The following is a 20,672-nucleotide window of genomic DNA, read 5'->3' as shown; positions in this document are numbered from 1 at the left end:
CAGACCTCCACGAACTTTCAAAATCCACCAAATCTAATACAGACTCTATGCAACTAGAGCTCACAGCGATTAGAGCCGACATGAATGCAATAAACACAGGTTTGGGAGCAGCCGAACAGCGAATTAGCGACGTGGAGGACCTAGCTCGACAATCAGCTTCTAAGATCCAACGCCTAGAGAACACCACGGTCGAACTCAAACACCACAACGCGGAGTTGGAAGATAGGAACAGAAGAGGGAACACCAGAATCTTTGGCGTTCCGGAGAACTCCGAAAAAGATGCAGATTCTTGCGTGGCCTTCCTTGAATCATGGATACCGATGATCACCAACATAGAATTCCCACACGGCCATGAACTGGACAGGGCACATAGGATCCCCACCTTCGCTGCCAGGAACTCCAAAGGACCCAGACCGTTGATATGCAAACCGCTCAGATTTCAAAACGTAGAGATGATCCTTCAATTCGCAAGGAAAAACCATTCCATCACGTGGGAAGGTCATAGAATCATCTTTACACAGGATTTTTCAAAAGACACGGTGGCGATCCGTAAAGGCTTCCTGGAACTCCGGGACAAACTCAGATCCAAAAGCATTGCATTCTCCTTCGCTGGTCCTGCAAAATTCAGAATTGTAGTGAACGGCCACCCAAGATTCTTCACGGACCCCAGAGCCCTTGCAGATCTACTCGAAGATCGTCGCGAACAAGAAATGGATCTATCGACCGGCCTCTCGAACAAAAGGAAAACGTGAACTCCACCGGCTCATACATCGTCATTTTGTCTACTGGTACTCAATGCCAACAAGCCTTTGCCTGTTCCCACACGGGCCTGATATGGCTCTAGAACCATGCTCCTCGATCTGATATCGTCAGCTTCGACTCCGAAGCCCTTCATCTCACCTGAACACTCTCCTGTATCGTGAGTTTATGCTCTTTAAGTTGTGTCATTTGTTATCCTTAAAGTTTACAACTCTTCAATTCCTAAAGACTACACCATCTATAAACTTGCAGGCCTCGTGCTGCACTCCAATAGCATACTCATACTTGTTACTCATTAATATGTTACTCATTGTTATCCGTAAAATTTACAACTCTCCAATTCTTAAAGACTATATCATCTATAAACATGCAGGCCTCGTGCTGCACTCCAATAGCATACTCATACTATGTTACTCATTAATATGTTGCTCATTAATACCTTAGCTTAAAATGCTTATGTTCTCATTCCACTACCACTTACTATTGCTATATACAGGGGCAATTATTCACCCGCAAAATGTTCTTTGGATAAGACAAGCTTCATGTCTATTGATATTATGCTGTTTTTGTTAGCTAGGGAATTATAATAGCTAGTAGTTTATTACTCCTGTTCCACCTAGCACGGTACTGCCGTGTTACTCCCTATGTACGATTTTGGGGGGAGGGGAGGGAGGGAGGGGGAGGAGGGGCTCGAGGGAAGTTTTGGCAGGGGGGGAGAAAATGGAGCTAAAAGAGTTCAGAGAATAACAGTCTTTCTTTATGTTTTGTATTGCCTTTTGCTTATGTTCACTTCTTTCAGGTATGACATGCATCTCTCGCTGCATCCACAAGTCTTATTTCAATGTTGTATCTTACACCCTGTCCTTAGAGTTGTATCTCTTCACACCGTGCCACACAAATGTGACCAACCCACAACACTCTACACCAGTATCATTCGATTGCCACGTTACTACTCAGCGATAATAACTCACTCCGATGTCTAACACAAAATCCTTAGCCGATGACCTTACAGTAATCTCTCTTAATGTTAAGGGCCTCAACCACCCGGTAAAAAGGAGGAAAGTTTTTGAATATCTTGCCAAATCAAAGGGGGACATTATCTTACTCCAGGAGACCAAACTGTCTGAAGAGGATCTAAGGTTCCTAAACATTCACTGGGTGTCACACGTATTAAACTCGCCAGCGGTTCACAAAAAAGGAGGGGTAATCACATTACTAGCAAAAAAATCCAATCTGACACTAGTTTTGCAATCTCACGACGAAGAAGGAAGGCTATCTGTTACACACCTATTAAGGGAGGATGACCCCATTCATGTGATAAATATTTACGGCCCAAATGCTGATGACCCGGAATTCTGGGACTCAGTTTCCCGCTCATTAGAACCCATCCCTCTGGATGACCCGCTGATAGTAGGGGGCGACTTCAATCTCCCCCTTGAGCCGATTCTTGACAGACAATCCAAATGCACCTTCCACCCCTCCCGCTCACACAAAGCCCTCCTTCGCCTTTGTGACAGATATTGTCTAAAAGACTCTTGGCGCCTCCAAAATCCATACGTTTTACTCTGCCCCACACAAATCATATTCACGCATCGACTTTATCTTGATCTCAAGCCCCTTCTCCCACCTGATAGAGGAAACTGAAATAGCCCCTAAACTAATTTCTGACCACGCCTGTATCCGCACAAAGCTTGCTGGCTCCAAATCGATCCTTCCACCCAAGAGGTGGCGCTTCAACGAAGAAACCCTGTCCGATCCCGCAAAAAATTACTAATAGCAAACGCCATCGATGAATACCTAACCTTAAATGACACCCAAGACACTACACCCAACACCTTGTGGGACGCTCTGAAAGCCACAATCCGAGGGGTCATCATCAATATCAGAGCCAAGACGAACACGACACTAAATAAAGAGCTAGAATCTTTAGAACAACAGATCGGAACCTTAGAATCACAACATAAGTCCGACCCACTAGACACTAAAACACTAGAAACTCTAACCAAAAAAAGGTACGAATACGATACTATTACCAGTAAAAGTGCGGGGGTGTGGATCAACCGTTTCAAAGCCCTAAAACTCTGTGAGGGCAACAAAGCAGGGAAACTCCTCGCCTCTTATCTTAAACACAAGCAGAAACTGTCCACCACATCATCCATAAAAGATGCTAGAAATAACACTCACACAAAACAATCTAATATTCTTGACACGTTCAAATCATTTTACGAAGACCTCTATAAAAACGACAAACCATTAGATGTATCAGCCTGCGCTGACTACCTTGAATCACTTCACCTCCCCAAACTATCAGAAACAGATAAGACTCAGCGTGGTTCCCCTATCACATGCGCAGAGATCAAGGCAGCAATTAACACACTAAAGAACAATAAGGCCCCCGGAACGGACGGCTTCACGGCGCCATTCTATAAGGCCTTCACAGACCAACTTAGCCCCCCGCTCCTTCACCTTTTTAACTCCACAGCATCCAGCCGATTTATTTCCCCATCGATGTGTGAAGCAACAATCATAGTTATACCCAAAGAAGGGAAAGACCCTCTCCTCACCAAAAACTACCGCCCCATCTCCTTGATAAACCTCGATTGCAAAATGTACGCAAAAATATTAGCGGCCAGACTAAATTACGTCCTTCATAAGCTGATTAGCTCCGCGCAGGTTGGCTTCCTAAAACACCGGATGTCAAATGACAACACTAGACTACTGTGCCACCTCCGGGAGAAAGCAAAGGCCTCTTCCTCACCAATGGTAGCGATAACCTTGGACGCGGAAAAGGCCTTTGACAAGGTCTCGTGGTCCTTCCTCCGGCAATGCATGCACTCCTTCAACCTTGGCGACTCCTTTGCCAAGATGGTGATGGCCCTATACTCCGCCCCATCTGCCAGGATAGCTATAAACGGTGCCCTATCCAACCCGTTCCGACTACACCAGGGAACCAGACAAGGCTGTCCACTCTCCCCAGCGCTTTTCCTCCTGGCCCTTGAACCTCTCCTTACAGATATCAAAAATAATAAAGACATAGCAGGTGTTTCCTTCGGGGACACACGAGTAAAGTTAGCAGCGTATGCTGATGACATCCTGATTGCAACAGAAGACCCTACAAAATCCATCGCTGGGCTTATGTCCTCAATTGACAAATACTCCTCCCTTTCCGGCTACAAATTAAATAGACATAAATCCGAGGTCAAACCTCTAAACGTCCACACCACTAGAGAAGTTTTGGGCAACTCTGGTCTAACTTGGCAAACTGACGTGATTAAATACTTGTGGCTAGAATTTACTGATGATCTCTTAAGTACCCTCAAACACAATGAGACCACGACCCTTGCCAAAATCAAACGACTGCTTGACGGTTGGTCTCCCCGTTTCATCACATGGTGGGGCCGTATAGAAACCATAAAAATGATGATATCCCCCTTAGTTAACTATCTCATCTCGATGCTTCCACTTATCCTTTCCAAAGAGTTCCACAGTAAACTAGATAAGCTGATTTCTTCCTTTCTATGGCAGGGCAAGAAAGCCAGAATCAGTTTAAAGAAATTACGGTTAGATAAAAGCCTAGGGGGAGTCAATTTGGCGGACTTCAAGTAATATCAAATTGCCTTTTTGGCAAAACAAGGATCATACTGGCTAACCCCACAGACGGAATATACCCCGGTGTGGCTTGCTGTGGAAAGGTCCATCTTACAAGGCCTCGACCCCTGCGCTCTGCTAACCATTAAGCTCCGTACCAAATTAGACTCGGGCCCTATCTTTAAAAACACCAAACTAGCTCTTCTCCAAGTCAGCAAACACTTACCACACCAGTTCCAGCATTCAAATTGGGAGTCGCTCTGGCACAACAACGCTTTAACGTATAAAGGGAAACCGCTAAACTACTATCCCTGGATAGAAAGAGGTATATACTTCCCCCACCAACTCTCTGAAAAGACATTGCCACACTCCTTCAGTGAACTGCAGAACAGATTCCACCTTCATCACATAGAATTCTATAACTTTCTACATATTAAAGTAGCACTAGCGAAAGCGGACCTGAAGGACGTCACCCCCTCCCTCCCGGGATTTCTCACTTCACTAAATAAACTTGGCCATCAAGTCTCTAGAATATACAAACTAATTCGTCCACAATCATCCTCCCTAACCAAACCACTCCAGCTCTATTGGGACTCTTTCTCAACCACTCCTACTTCAGAGGCAGAGTGGGCCAGAACCTGGGAATCCACCACTCGCCACAAAATAAGCCCCACACTCTCACAAACCAAGTTCTGGCTGCTCCACAAGGCCTTCTGGACTCCTAGGAAGCTCTTTCTACATAAAATCAGGGACAATGACACTTGCTGGAACTGCAAAGGAGAGGGAGGGGACCTTGAACACTTAATTTTTAGATGCCCATGCGTCACCTCCTATTGGGACAGAATCTTTGATCTCATTTCCAAAGCCCTACATACCACCCTGCCAAGGGAATTCTCAACACTCGTCTTAGGATTCGCCAAAGCCGCCACACTCGATGATAATGATAAAGCCCTACTCATCCTATTGCTGACGGCAGCGGTTAAACTCATACTCAGTAATTGGAAAAACACGAACAAGGCTTCTTTCCCCCATTGGCTTAACTGGATCACCAACTTAAGAGGAGCCGACAATATAGCCCTCGCCTCCACCCCGTGGCGTCCCCCACTCAGAAAACTCTGGTCCTCGCTAGATGACTACTTTGACCTGCACAAGCCACCTTGATCACACGATGGTCCCGCGACCGCCCCGTACGCCCACCCTCCTAATCAACATGCTGTTGTGGTAATGATATCAATCTATGACTCTGTATGCCTACCGTCATGTATGTAATTAGATGCAACTCTTCTATGTACAATTTACTGTATAACTTATCATTTATTTAATTTAGTGTACAATTGTTTTGTTTACCCTATACGCGTTTAATTTCAATTTCTTTATTCTGTTAAGACTATTTGTACAGCTGTATATCTCTTAATGCTCCTAATAAAAAACTTTGAAATCAAAAAAAAAAAACGTTTGAAATTCACTGAAAAAACCATAGGTTTCATGCCTGATATAGTTAGGAATTAGCATTTAAAAAACCTTTGAAATTCACTGAAAAAAACATAGGTTTCAGGCCTGATATAGTCAGGAATTAGCATTTAAAAAACCTTAGAAATTCACTCAAAAAACTGTAGGTTTTAGGGGTGTTATAGTTAGCTGGATATTTCATCTGTACAAAACCATTGGAATTCCTCCGATATAGTTAGTTGTACTAACTATATCTCACGCACCCGCAATCTACTGCTGATGATGTCACATATTACATCATTCAAAACGTTTCACAGAACCCATGACAAAACAAGCATTGACGAAGCTAAATATCTAGAGGCATAGCCAGACCTATTGGTTTCGGTAACGTTTGTTTTTTGCAGTTTTATATAGTGCAAACTGACCCGAAAGGAATCAGAGTGCTTTACATGAACACCTCTTGCATTACAGATGGAAACATTCATTTATCAGGCCCGGGGAGATTAAGTGATTTGCCCAGGATCTTGAGCCACCCACCAAGACTCAAACCTGGTCTCCCAGCTTCAACGTCCACCGCTCTGGCCATTACGTCACATCCCCTCCGACCATCGAAGGCACCAGCACCACTAAGAAGTCTGGGGTTATTTACGAGTCTAAGAAGACAACACTGTATCCAGTTCAATCGAGCAGTGGAAAATACAAAATGAAACTGGCATTCTCATTTTTAAAGGGGCCCAGGGAGGGAAGAAATCGGTGTGTGTGGGAACCTGGTTGGTACGAGCCTAAGAAGACGACCTTGTGTTCAGTTCCATCGAGAAGCTGAAAATACACAAGCATTGGAAATGCAATTGGTATAATAATAATAATAATAATAATAATCACATTTATAAAGCGCATGGTTACACTAGGCTAGTGTGTCACCGCGCTGCGGTACAGACTGCACTCTGCAACTAAAAAGGGGAGACTAAAACTTAACATAGCAGAGGGAGGGACTACACGGAGGGGAAGAGAAATGTTTTCTGTTTTTTCGCAGTTTTTTCAGTATTGCATTTGTTTGAGTTAGAGTTTTTGGTATTGTAAATGGCAATGTATTTTACGTATGTCTTATGGAGTGTATGTATGAGGTGTGCAGTGGAATTATGTGGGTTGGAAGGATTAGTTAGGTGTGAAGCTGTGTGGCATGGAATTGTGTGGTATAGAGGGGATTTGTGTAGTGGATTTCTGTGGCATGGTGTGCTGTGTGATTATGTGTATAGTAATTATGTGGTACTCTGAGTGTACTGGAAATCTGTGAAGTGGGATTGTGTTATTTAAAGTCCTGAGCTACATGTTTAAGATCAAATGGGGTTCAGCACCGTAATATCTGCATTCTTTCGCTTGCCCATATGTCCCTAGCCGCCATCTCCGTTCTGCTTCTCTTGGAAAATTCATGGTGCCCAGATTTAAACTTGCTAGGATGGGTGGTCGCTCCTTTGCCTATCTTGGTGCACTTCTCTGTAATACTCTTCCTCTTGCCATCCGCAAAGAAACCAATTATCCCTGTCTTCGTTGATCTTTGAAGACATGGTTATTTAATCAGTAACTCTTTCTCAGTTTTTCTCTCCTGCTTCCAGCACCGTCCAGGCGCCGGGTAACCCTTTTTGGGAAGCTGTTGCGCCTTACAAATTCATTAAATAAATAAATAAACAAATTATGGGGTATAATTATGTAGAATGGTATTTTGTGTTGTGGAGTCCTATGTAGTGGAGTTTAATTATGTGGTGTGCTATTGAATTTTGTGGCATGATGTCAAATTCTGTGGTGTGGATTGCAAATCCTCTACTGGTTGAGTATTTCTTTCCTTGTCATGTTTTACTTTAAAAGTTAATGCTTTGTATTTAATTCTTGGCTCATGAGGTTAAGGTGTGGGTGGCAGAAAGAAGCCACATGAAGGCTCGGTTCATTTTCGACTTGAGGATTCAAGAGTACCTTGAGCTGAGCCAGAGCCAGGCATCTGGCTCCAGCTTGGCTTGAGCCTTCTGCGGCTCGCCCACTTCTATCACTTAATGATAAATGATGGGGACAATGGCATGGTAAGGATATGTGTTGACCCTGGAAATAACCCCATAATTCACTGTTCACACACCATGTACAGTCTTCACTTCCCCTATGTCCACCTTACGCCACCCCAACCTTACCCTGCAGGAGTCAATGCGACCCTCGGTCAAGCCACAGACCATCCTTTTTGGCCCCTGTGAAAATATTTGTGGGTAACCATGGAATATAGTATGTTATGGGTTTTCAAGGATATGTTAACAAAAACATTTTATTGCTTTGTAAATTAAATATGTTGAAATATGTGAGCAGATGAGCAGTAAAAAATTATCACATTGTCTCTTACTTTTGCAGTGATTTTGGAAGAAATCTTTTAGTAGGGCTAATACAATCCAAGACACATTAATTTGTGTGTGTGTAATACCTACAAGGTTGAACTAACTCGTTTGTATGGTCACGTTTCATTTAAATCTGATACTATTCAAAGCTCAGAATTGCTGTATTTTGAATCATCAGAGACACGTTCAATGTTCATGACATGTTGCATTTGACCTTTGAAACGACTCATTGTCAAACACTTACAGTGCTGTGAAATTGTAACTACGGGCGCAATCACAATTTTCTTACATATGACCATTTCGGTTTATTTGAAAAAATGCTCACTCAAGAAGGAAGTTCAGCAGAAACATCATTTCTGGTATCAGATTGTACACCATGCAGTATAAATGGAAGGAATTTCCAAATGCTCCAAAATCTATCAATAATAACGACATTTTGCTCTAGATGGCAAACAAATGTCCTTAAAATTTGGACTACAGATTACCGTAGGACTTTTTGTGTGCATTTCTTTGTCCACTCACAGCATTTTCGTGAAGGCCATTCTCAAGGCGACCTGTTTATGTTAGGACTAGCTTACCCATCGCGCGTTGCCGCGATCTCACAAGAAAGGAATGTTGCTGCTGATCAGAAAGATAATTATCTCAGTTTCCTATGTTTTCTGGGATTGGCCTATATCTTCTGAATACATCAGAATGGCCTTTTAAGGTGAAATTTTAACTTTTTTCTCCGGTTTGTGTACGCTTTCTAATGATACTTGAGTCTCACACATGATATTGGCCCCTGTGTCTTTCACCCTAGACTACTTCCCCTCCGGTTTTATTTCTAACCGGATTAGGCCTCATTGCATTTGGTATACATTTATTTATTTATTTATTTATTAATCTTATATAGCGCGACAGCTACCCGTAAGGGTTTCCCGGCGCTGAAAGACAATAGTAGCAGAATACAATCCAGAGGGAGATTTATTGGATGAAAAGCCAGGTCTTTACGGCTTTACGGAAGAGAATATGAGAGTTCTCCATACGCAAGTCCAAGGGAAGGGAGTTCCAGAGTTTGGGTCCCAAGATGGCAAAAGAGCGACCTCCCACGCTGGAAAGCCTGAACTTAGGAATACAAAAAAGGTGTTGGGAAGAAGAACGAAGAGAACGGGCAGGTACATAACATTTAACAAGAGACTGAAGATAGGAGGGGCCAACTCCAATTTTAATCTTGTGCATAAAGCACAGTGCCTTGAATTTTACCCGGTTATCAAGGGTGAGCCAATGCAGTTCTTTAAGACGCTCGGTAAAATGATCGCGTTTTCGATAACCACAGAGAAGCCGTGCAGCAGCATTTTTAACTAATTGAAGACGGCGCATGACCGCCCTGGTAGCCCCCAGATAGAGCACGTTCCCGTAATCTAATCTAGAGGTCACCAAGGCCGTCACAACAGATCTCAGGGTGTCGGAGGGCAGAATCCAGAAGATTTTTCTCAGCCACCGTAAGATGGTGAAACAGGTGGCTGCAACTTTGTTGGCCTGGTCTTTCATCGATAGATCCCTATCAATAATGACCCCAAGATTGCGCACTCGATCAGAAGGAATGGGTAAAGAACCCATGGTTGAAGGCCAATGTCTCGAACTCCATAGATCAGGTTTGTTTCCAAAGACTAATACCTCCGTCTTATCGCTATTCAATTTAAGAAAATTGCGATTCATCCAACGGGAGATTTCGCTAAGACCCATTTGCAAAGATGAAGGAAAGGTGGGATCAGCTTGAGATAATTTGAATGCGAGCGCGAGAGTACAGCGCTTACATGCTCTTACCTTGCGCCCCCATCACGACTCTGATTCATTCCCGATCCCGCACAGCCTCGCCAACACTCCGTCTCGGCACAATGAAGACTGATTCGACATGTTTGGGCAGCTTCTCCGGACCCCTCAACGCGCGTAGCTGTGCTCGAGGAGGGCCGGGTTACATTAGAGGAATTCACCTTCGGAGCGATTCTTGATGGTCGTTTGTTTGAGAAGAACAGGCTTGATCAGTTTGTATTCGAACAGCTTCTAATCTTGCTTCGATATTTAAAAAAATGTAACTTCCCAAAGTTTCATGGCGATCGGATGAATGGTGTAGTAATGCATAAAGGACAAACAGACAGGCAGCCAGACAGACAGACATAGATTTGTTTTTATATATATAGATTACTTCTGCAACGTCTCAGTGTAGTGTGTCAGAATTGTCACAAACTGTGCACAGTATGTTTCTAGTGGTTTAAATGGTTTTGGACCTACTGAGGAGTAATGAGGCAGTGTCTGAATTTGTTAGGGTGCGTGTGTGCTCACTGCAGAAAGCCCAATAATAATGATTGAACAATTTTACACTTGCATCAACATATTTATGTAAATCATTTACACAATCCCAGTGGCAATAGTAAACAATGCCCATACGTCTGGCACACTGCCACTGTTTGTAATACAGGGAATGTAAGGATTCTCCTGCAAGAGAGAAACACACAAGAAAAGACAGGCAGAGAAAATGAGAAAGGGAGAGAGAGTAGAAAACTATTTCTCTAGCTTTAGTATTCCCTTGTGTGTTCTGTGGCCTGTACCAGTGGCAGTATAAATAAACTGCAAAATATCAACAATAGCAATAAATGTCCTTTTTATAGAGGATGTGCAGTCTATATCAGACAGCACTGCACAACGCCACATATTTGGAAACATGCTTCAAAATGCATCTGTGGTTCCCCACTGTCCAATACACAATCTTTTAATGATTGGGTCTAGCCTATTAGTTAAACGTTTTTTTTAAAGCAGCACTTTTTGTACAGCTCCTATGGATTTAGCAAATCAAGGCTGACGTCCAGCACCTTGCCCCTACCACCTTGCTCCAGTGCCACTAGAAGCATGGCAGAAAGAGAAAGCAGTGTGTGGGGAGTCCACAAATTCTGTATTGACTACCTGGCTGATGCTGCTTTGTAATACCGTAGATACCCCCATTCAACTCAGTCATCTATGGGGCGCGTTTTAATTCACGAGCCGGGCCTCAACCTGCTGCCAAGCGGTATGAGTTAGAGGATGGGCTGCGAAACCTTTCGTTCACAGAGATTAATGCCAGCACATATACCTTGTGTGTTTATCCTGGAATTGAAGGGTTCACCATTGCTCGACTAGTAAACATTAACGAAAGGAGAGGTCTGTGGATTATCGGCTGTTCTCTCGTCATTCTGCTATTTTTTAGGCTGTAATGGCTGGTTTCCACTGGTTCTGCTTACAGGTGCTAGCTGGGGTGATTTGAAGTCTCCTCGTCAAGGGGTGAAGAACAAGGAAGCTGATGCTCCTTGTCTGCAGTGGCAAAGGTCCTGGGCAGAATGGCCAGAGGCAGAAGAGGAAATTATGCCCTTCAAGCAGGAATACTGTGAACTAATGCACTAGAACTGCAACTGCAAAGCATTTCAGAGAAGGCTCTAGCTGTGGGAACAAGGCAAATGTACCTAGGTCATGGGTCTCAGAGCATCTAGCACCAATAGCATACCATGCAAAGCTGAAGGGTTTGGAGGACCCCACTAAAGGATTTGATCTCAGGGAAGCCTTGAGAGGATGGGCCAGAGGTGAGAACAAAATACAGGATACCAGATCACCAACTGATTTTAAAACGCAGAAAATTCTAATTGACCACCTGCTTTCACTGTGCCACTCTCACTTTGAGATCACACTATTTAGTACGGCTTTCTCACTTGCCTTTTTTGGAGCTTTCCGGGTTAGCAAGCTGGTAGCCAGATCCAAGGGTGACAAAAGCAACAGGGCCCTTTTGGTTAAGAATATCTGCTTCAAACCACACGATGGGTGAGGCAATCTAGGACAGATCAAATGGGTAAGGGCAGTCTATTATGCTACATATGATGGAGGAGTACAGCCCATGTTACCCGGTTAGGCTTTTGGCAGGGTATATGAAGGAACGTGCAGGGGTCAACTGTGAGGCCTACCTCATCACCCACAAAAACGGGACGCCCGTGACAATATATCCGTTTAAAAGCGTGTTAGTGGCAACAGTCCATATAGCAGGGCTCCAAGGTAAGCACTTTACCACACATTCCTTTTGCCTTCGGGCAGCCACTACAGACTTCCAGGAAGGATTCTCAGCAACTGCAATAAATCAATTAGGGAGATGGGGGAATCAGATAGGTTCCAGCTGTATAAGGCCAAACAACAGTCAAGGAATGGCTAACTAGGACTAATGTTCGGAGAGGGACTTTGTGTTGACTTTCGCACAAGAATGTATGTAAAAAAAATAACACATTTCATAAGTGTAATAAACAGATCACTAAGAGCTAGTTTTTTCACTGTTTTCCCGTTTATGTTCCACTCCACAGAGTTCAAAACCGAGGGGATCATCGGACACTCTTACGTGTCCATGGTGGCGGAGAGATCTGGCCACATTTGGGGCAATGCAGCATTCCGTTTTCAATGTACAAGGGTGCAATGGTTTGGAAAGCCAGGGTCACAGTGGAGGGAATTTGAAAATGTCATTCAAATGTGCTGCACCTGGTCAAGTGACCCTGCAGTTTTGATCATCCATTTGGAGCTAATTACCTCCAACGATAGGTAGGGGCACTTTGTTTCAAATTATAAAGAAAGACCTCACTGACTTGGCCAGGAGCATGGATGCCACGGTGGTGGTATGGTCAGAGATCATTCCTAAGAGGTCTTGCACAGGGTTCAATCCCCAGGGGATATAGAGTTGTCAAGAAGGAGACTAAACAGCCTCATGGCCAAATTGATGTTAGGGGCAGACTCGGACAGAATTAACCATAGCTTAATTAACTTGTGACAACTAAACTATCACAGTTTGGATGGGATGCACCTCTCGTATACTGGGACAGATGTCTTTCTCCAGAATATACAGACATGTTTAAATACAAGGGGTCGTTGGTAACTTGGAAGAATTGTGACGTGAAGAAAGGAAGATGGTGAATATGACTCCGCACTAGAGGACGCCTCCGTAGCACTCCTTCAGGCTCCCTAGGGCCATCACTGATACCCCTCCCCGCCTTCTCTTAGCAAATGTACTCATGGCCTCAATCTAAAACAAAAACTTTTGAAGCAGGAAGGAAGTAGAGCAGTGGTACTTACAGTCAATGTGCCGGATCGGGCAGCTGCGGGACTCTATCGTTGTTGGACGAGTGGTGCTGTGGTTTCTGTTACGGCTACCGCTGCACCTGCCCTCCTATTCCAGGAACCTTTCTTCCGCCCAAAGTTGCAGGGGGGGATTGGCGGCAGTGCCGGCAGCAGGGCAGGAAGGAGGAATGGCCCCACAGCGCACCGGGAGAGGACTCAGCGACATAGAGGCACCCACGGAAGCTGGTGAGCGAGGTGGTGGTGTCGGCGGTGCCAGGACCACGGATCCGCTGCCTGTCACCGATGTGGTGTTTGGCTCTGGCTTTGGTTCCCAGCTGGGAAAACCGATCCTCCGATTACTGCGCTCTGGCAGAGCCGCTGGTTTTCTCCGATCCTATGGGTCAGAGACCTCCATACTGGGTCTTGAGATGGCAGAGGTGCTTAATGCAGCAGTCCAGGATGGCTGGGAAGGTGAGGAAAAACCTGCTACCTAAACAGCTGTGCTACTGTCGCTTTCAGTGTCAGAAGCCTGCAAATCAAGTGAATTTGTTGTCAGGGGTCAGGCCAATGTGGCTAATAGTATGTAGAACAGGGAGAACTGGGAGTAAGACACTACTTGAGCGGGGAAACTCACTGTGACTGTGGGACCAGCCCCTCTGATACTCCAACAATGTGTGTACTTGGCTTTGATGACCCCGAGGAAGTTGTTGAAAGTTCAACCCAGCCGTAGTATGGGTCAATTAGTGCAGGGGATAGAAATGTTTCAAGCAATGTCATACCTGAGACACTGGAACAATTGAAATTAGGCCCTACGGACTCTCAGACTAACGATGCCCCAAACAATGATCAACCCTTGGATACTGTGGAACCTGAATTCATGTAATGTCTGGAAAACGCACAGATCATTCGCCAGGGAGGGGATACAAATCAGTGAACCAGCCCGATTAGCTGCACTGGTGAGCCCAACACTCCAAAATGTAATACCCCAGTTGGGGGGAAGCCACAAAGGCGAAAGGCCCAAAAAGCACCAGAGTAACTAAAGAAGGTAAAGGCAGGGGTGGTGGCTCTAAACTTCAAGTTACTGCTGCTTTGGGATGGCTTAAAGACTCTGTGGCAAACAGCACCAAGACTGGTACTGGTCCTGGGATCAGCCCCTTGCAGAAACGGGTGACCTCCAAGGGCGAAGTTACGACTATTATCTCGAGGCTATCTAATCCCGGTAATACGGAAACTGTAATAATGGCAGCTAGAACTGGAGTTGAGGCTAAACATTCAGTATCTGCATCCAATTGCGGTGGTCCATCTGTTCATACTGAAGGTCCTGATGGGAAAGCAGGCAGATTAAGCAGAGGATCTCATAGCCCCCAAGTTTCACCTTCAGTCAGGTCTTCAGCACAGTTAACAAAATCAGTATATGTGGTTCCCTCTTCATCTTTGGACCAGGCTTGAAGTTCAGTATCATCACCCTTGGCCTCATTAGAACTGGGAAACTCTATAACGGGCCTGCAGCCAGCGGACTGTGAGGAGCCATCACTGTCTATAATACTGCAGGCATTAGTTACTCAGAGAGCAGAGGCTCAAGAATACTATCTACAGGCCAAGACAGACAGTCGATAGGTAAAACAAGCACTGACTGATGTCACCTCCAAGGTCACTCAGCCCTCCTCTGAGGTCACTGATTTACAGGAACGTGTTGTAGCAGTGGAAGAGGGTTATACACACACTGTGAACTTAACCAGGCACATGAATCTCAAATGACGCTCATGCATTCTAAGAGTGAAGATCTGGAGAATCGTCGATGGCGCCAAAACCTAAGGATCTTTGGCATACCGGAAGGAAGGGAAGGCTCCGATCCTCGGGCCTACATTGTTAGCCTCTTTCAGCACGCATTCCTGGACCTAGCGAAATGGAATATGGACACGCAGGTCCAGCGTTCGCATAGACTGCCTATGACCATTTCTCAGGGAGGACAAGTCAAGTTACTCAGGCCAATATTGGTGTTTTTGGGCAACTTCTTGCTGCATCAGACAATCTATTTGAAGGCACGGCCATCTGCTCCTGTTAAGCTGGACAATATTTCTATATTTGCACGCTCTGACTTGTGCAAATCTTCAATGGACAAATGCTGGAGGCTGCGACAACTAATGGACCCTTTCAAGACAGTTTGTTCACAAGTGTTTTGGCAGGAGCCAGCCTGTCTTAAGATCATTAAAGATGGCCAGTCGCAATTTTTCTTCACTAAGCAGGATGCTAAACAAGCACTAGCTAAATGACAGTCAGATTCTAGAAAATTATTGTATAAGTAAAGCTGGCATGTCTTGGGCAATAGAGACGAGTACTTCTGTACTCTCTCTTGGCAAACAGATTTTCTCCATTATTTTTTTTCTTGTTTTGGCCACTTTTCACATTCATTGGGGAGGGAGGGGGTAGGGATTGGCAGAGTTCTGGGGAGTGGGGAGGGGGCGTCTTCTTAACGCTGTCAGTTAGGGACAGCAGAGGAAGGGGGTGATTCCTTTTTGCAGGTACAGGAGGGGTTTAGAAAGGGCAGGCGTTATACAGAGAATGGTAGCCGGCCGCTGTTGGCTGACCTGGTGGGACAGCAGGAAGGGGGGATGGGGAGGGAGGGGGGATTAAACAGCCAGATTTTAGTTAGAATATCACTGGTAGAGCAAAAGGAACAGGACTAAGGAACAAGGGGTAAGTGACCGAATCGAGTTTTCAGATACGGTTTCATGTCTGATTTTAAATATATGTGTTGGAACGTAGCAGGGCCAGAAAGCGCTGGCTAGTAATGGAGGAGCTTCACGTATTTAAACCTCATATATTGGGCCTCACTGAGACACATTTAGCATTTATGGATAGATCACAACTAAAACAGCTTGGTTTTGAATTACTAGTTTGTACCTCACAGGTGGTCTCTATTCGAGGGGTAGCCATATTAATATCTAAGAAATGTAGAGCAACAGTTTTACTAGCCGACTCTAAAGGGAGATGGGCAATTGCTCAATTGTTGATATTTGGCTGTAAGACTACGATATGTGTGGTTTACGGTCCTAATACTGATTGTCTCGAGCTTATCTATCATTTATGCTCGGAATTATTGGAGTTGGCTGGCGGGTTGATAGTTATGGGGGATTTTAATTGCATTATTGATAAGACGATCAACACTACCAATACTGCAACTCAGGCTAGAATGGGCAGGACTAGGGCTGCTATCCTAGAACTTCTCCATATACATCAACTGGAGGATGCTTGGAGGAGATTATGTACAACTATTCCTGAGTATACGTTTTATTCATCCCCGCATAAACAATATTCCCGAATAGACTTGATTTTTATAAATAGAAAAAGCATCTATAGAGGTCAGTCCTAAAATTACATCGGATCACAATCCGGTGATGCTAACTGTGCAAATTCAGCAGGGGGTATAAAGAATCATTGAGGGAATTTTCTTTCCCAGACGCCTCCTTAGTAATTCAGATTTTGTGAAATGTATGCGGGGCACATTAGGAGAATATCTAGAGAACAATAGGGACACTGCGTCCACTGCAGTGGTATGGGATTGTCTGAAGGCTTATGTAAGAGGAGCCACGTTACGGTATATTTTAATGCAGAATCGTCAGTCTACCAGGGAGGTGGAGCAGGTGCTTAGGTCTTTATTAGATTTGGAGAAGCAACATCCAAGAGCCATTGCTCTAAAAGACGCGGCGGAACAGCCAAATATCGGCGGCTGGTAGAAGTTAAAGCTAAGCTTAATCAGAGGTTAATGGATAAAGTAGCTGCCAATTACCACAAGTATAAATCCAAGCAATACAAATATGGGGAAAGGGTTGGCCGCTTATTAGCCACTCAGATCGCTGACCAAAGCCAGATCATGTATTAAAACAATAAATGGGGGAGACGGTCTATTCTACACTCGATCAGTAGATATAGTCGAACAATTTAGACTCTTTTACACTGATTTATATGGCGAATCATCATACTTTAGCAAACAAACAGTTCTGGATTATATACAGGAGAGTGCGGTACCAGTTCTGAATCTAGTGGACTTTGAGTCTCTGCAAAAACAAATTGAACTCAGGGAGGTTTATGAAGCAATTTGCCCCCTACCAGCAGGAAAAGCTGTTGGTGAGGATACTATCCCATTGGAATTCTATAAGATTTTAAAAGATATTGTGGAACCTGCCTTTACTACATTATTTAACAATATATTTCAAGAGGAAGATGTCCCTTCCTCTTGGAATATTACTAATGTTATATGCTAAAATTTTCTCTAAAATCCTTGCCTCTCGGTTGGCTCCCATTATCCACCAATTAGTCTCGGAACAGCAGCACGGGTTTGTCCCAGGTAGAGACACGGCAGCTCACATTAATACAGCTATTGCTGCATTCGATGTCTCCGGACAATTAAATCAGTGGATAGGGATGTTGATGCTTTACGCCGAGAAGGCCTTTGACCGAGTTGCTTGGGGAGCACTATGGCTGACTATGTTGTCATTTGGCCTTGGTTAAAGGTTTATCTCAGCGGTACAGAAACTGTTTAACAACCCAACAGCAGTAGTAAAGCTGAATGGCCTCTCTTCAGCTTATTCTTCTGTTCGAAGGGGTACGCGGCAGGGCTGTCCGCCATCCCCATTATTGTTTACTCTCTATATTGAGCCTTTCATAAGGCATTTATTGCAAAATGTCAGGATATCTCCAGTGCTTCTTAGTGGTTTGGAGCTTAAACTAACTGCGGACGACATCGCCATTTTTTCCTCTAGCCCAGTAGAGGCCATATGCAAAATCACCTAAGAGGCACAGCGTTTTGGCTCTTTCTCTAGCTACAAATTAAATTTGGATAAGACCCAGACAATTCGACATTTTCAACCTGAAATGGCTCCACCAATATTTGGGATTACAACAGCAGCATCATATCTGGGTTTCTGTTTTAGCACCTGAGTGGACGATGTGGTCTCTCTGAAATATGAACCACTGCTTAAAACTGTTACGGCAAAATTACGCATCTGGCACCAGCTCCCTCTTAGCATATACGGGAGGTGCAATATAGTGAAAATGAATATTCTCCCAAAAATTTTGTATCTATACCATACAATCCCTTTAAGGGTTCCGTGGACATTTTTTAAGCGTTTAGATGGTGTTGTAGGCAGCATTATTTTGGGTTATAGACACACAAGGAGAGCTCTTCGCTATATTAAATTACCATATAAACAAGTGGGCTTTAAGCTTCCAGATTTCAAACTCTATTTTTGGGCCGCATTTGTTAGTCGAATTCGAAGCTTATTTAGTGGGCCTGACACTGGCACTGCTTGGTTCTCATATCAACTGGTCTGTGGACCAAAAACTGGGTTCCTGCTTTACAGAACGGTAGACCCTAACTACTACAAATGGCTTAGGGTCAAGATAATTAGGGACATTACTAGGATATGACAAGATATCTGTAAGGAATACACTTTGCCAGATCTGCACTCATATACAATGTAATGTATGTATACTTGTAAAGCGCACTGTTACCTCGTTACATGGTGTCCTGGCGCTGTATACCGCTGAGGAACCCGTCCTGGCTTTACCTGTGAGAGGGCACCCCAAGGTGAAGCCAGGCATCCCCGGCGTTGCTGGGGCCGTTGTGGAGATTAAGCAAGCTATTGCCCAGAGTTGCAGAGTGGGACCCATGGTTAGCGTAGGCACCTAAGCGAGAATTATCGAGTCTGCGGACATTGACCCAAGACCCTGCCGCGTCAGGAATTGAACCCTGGTCCCGGGCCGACCTCTGCTTCAGGGTCTGCCGCTTCTAACCGGTGAGCCACACTTCTCCACATTGCTGTTGGGAAATCCCATCCTGCCCGACATATTTCACGATCATATTGGTAGATGCTGGCAGTGCAAGGGTATTTTAACAGACAAGGATTTCAATATTTTTTAGCCTTGAAAGACGAGTTTGGGCTGTTACAGAGCACATTCTTTAAGTATCTGCAAGTAAGGGACTATTTCTTACGGTGTCAGAGAATATTAGAGATGGCGAGTCCATCCGAAGTACTATCTGTACTCTTTCAGACTTCAGGCAGAGGAACAATCGGCATTGTCTATCAGAAACTGCTAGCAGCCGCTTGTGATGACGAGATACTGGTATCAGTTGAATTTAGGTGGGGGGAAGCATGCTTGCCCTGGATGAATTGAATGGTGCCCCGGAAGGGAATGGTCACCCAGAGGGCTGAAGTCAGACACTTGCCCAAATAAGAAAAAGTTTGGTTGCGCCAGAAGTAAGAGGTCTTCCGGCTGGGTTGGAAGCAGGCGCTGACCCAGAAGGAAATGTGGGATAGCACCGGAAGTGGAGTGTCACCCAGTCAGGCTGGAAGCAGATGCTTGCCCATAGCTGCCAATGTTTCAGATTGCTTATGTATGACATTGTGATAATTTCAGTGTAATTATGAGTGACATTCAACCATTGTGAGAGACACTTTCTCGCAAGCAAAATCCAGCAATGAAGACGAGGGAAACATATAAATATCAGACATTACACCCATTTGAGCAACAAGAAACTTTAAGAAGATCTTAAAACTGCTGCAAAGCATCAGAAATGGAAAGGCACTAACTGACATGACAGACTGAGCTTATATCAAATTCAAGCCGGGCCTATTCGCGTTGCCAATCCTTACTAACAGTATCATGGCCACAGTCCTCCCCACCACCATAACAAACTGCAATTATGAATGGCCACTTGAAGTACCACTGGGCTAGCCTTTAAAATGCTGCATACACTTTCAGGTGCTTCTTAAATTATTGTTTTGCTGCTGTCACACGTGGCTGTTAGGCAAGCTGCTGTTTCTGTCTCAGTTCTGCAGTCAGTATTTTTCTTTCAAGGACCCAGTTATCAACATTGGAGTCAGATCTCTGCCAGAGGAGGTCGGAAGTGGCCGACAGGGCTCCGGCTGGCTGGTGGTCGCACTTAAAAACTTGTGACCTCCACAGTCCCTCGCGGCCACGTTTCGATCAAACTGTTCCTCGGGCTCTTGAAACAAACATGTGACCGTACGACAGTTACCGTTCTCCTGAGGGTCGAACCTCCACTGTCATATCCTTGTATTCCTTCAGGCACCTGACCACACACACTTTCGGAGTATCTGGAAAAGCTGGATAAGATACCGACGAAATATTGAAGGTGACCCACTCAGGGGTAAAAATCCTAGCTGACAGGTCTAGATTCCGAACATACGAAGCTCTCTTACCAGAAATGAGACCGAGCAACATCGCAAGTTTCGCTGATATTTCCTTCCTAGAAAGATATTGATTGTCTTGCCACAATGCCAATATACATAGGATCAGATTGACGTCCCACGTATCGGGGTTTGGGGGGGATGGGACATCCTGATACCCTTGAAGAGTTTACTTACCCAGGGATGTTCACCT

The sequence above is a fragment of the Lissotriton helveticus genome, chromosome 2_1 (genome assembly GCF_964261635.1).
Source record: "Lissotriton helveticus chromosome 2_1, aLisHel1.1, whole genome shotgun sequence".
Lineage (NCBI taxonomy): Eukaryota > Metazoa > Chordata > Amphibia > Caudata > Salamandridae > Lissotriton > Lissotriton helveticus.
The sequence above is the reverse complement of the archived record's forward strand: the minus strand, read 5'-3'. Positions refer to the sequence as shown.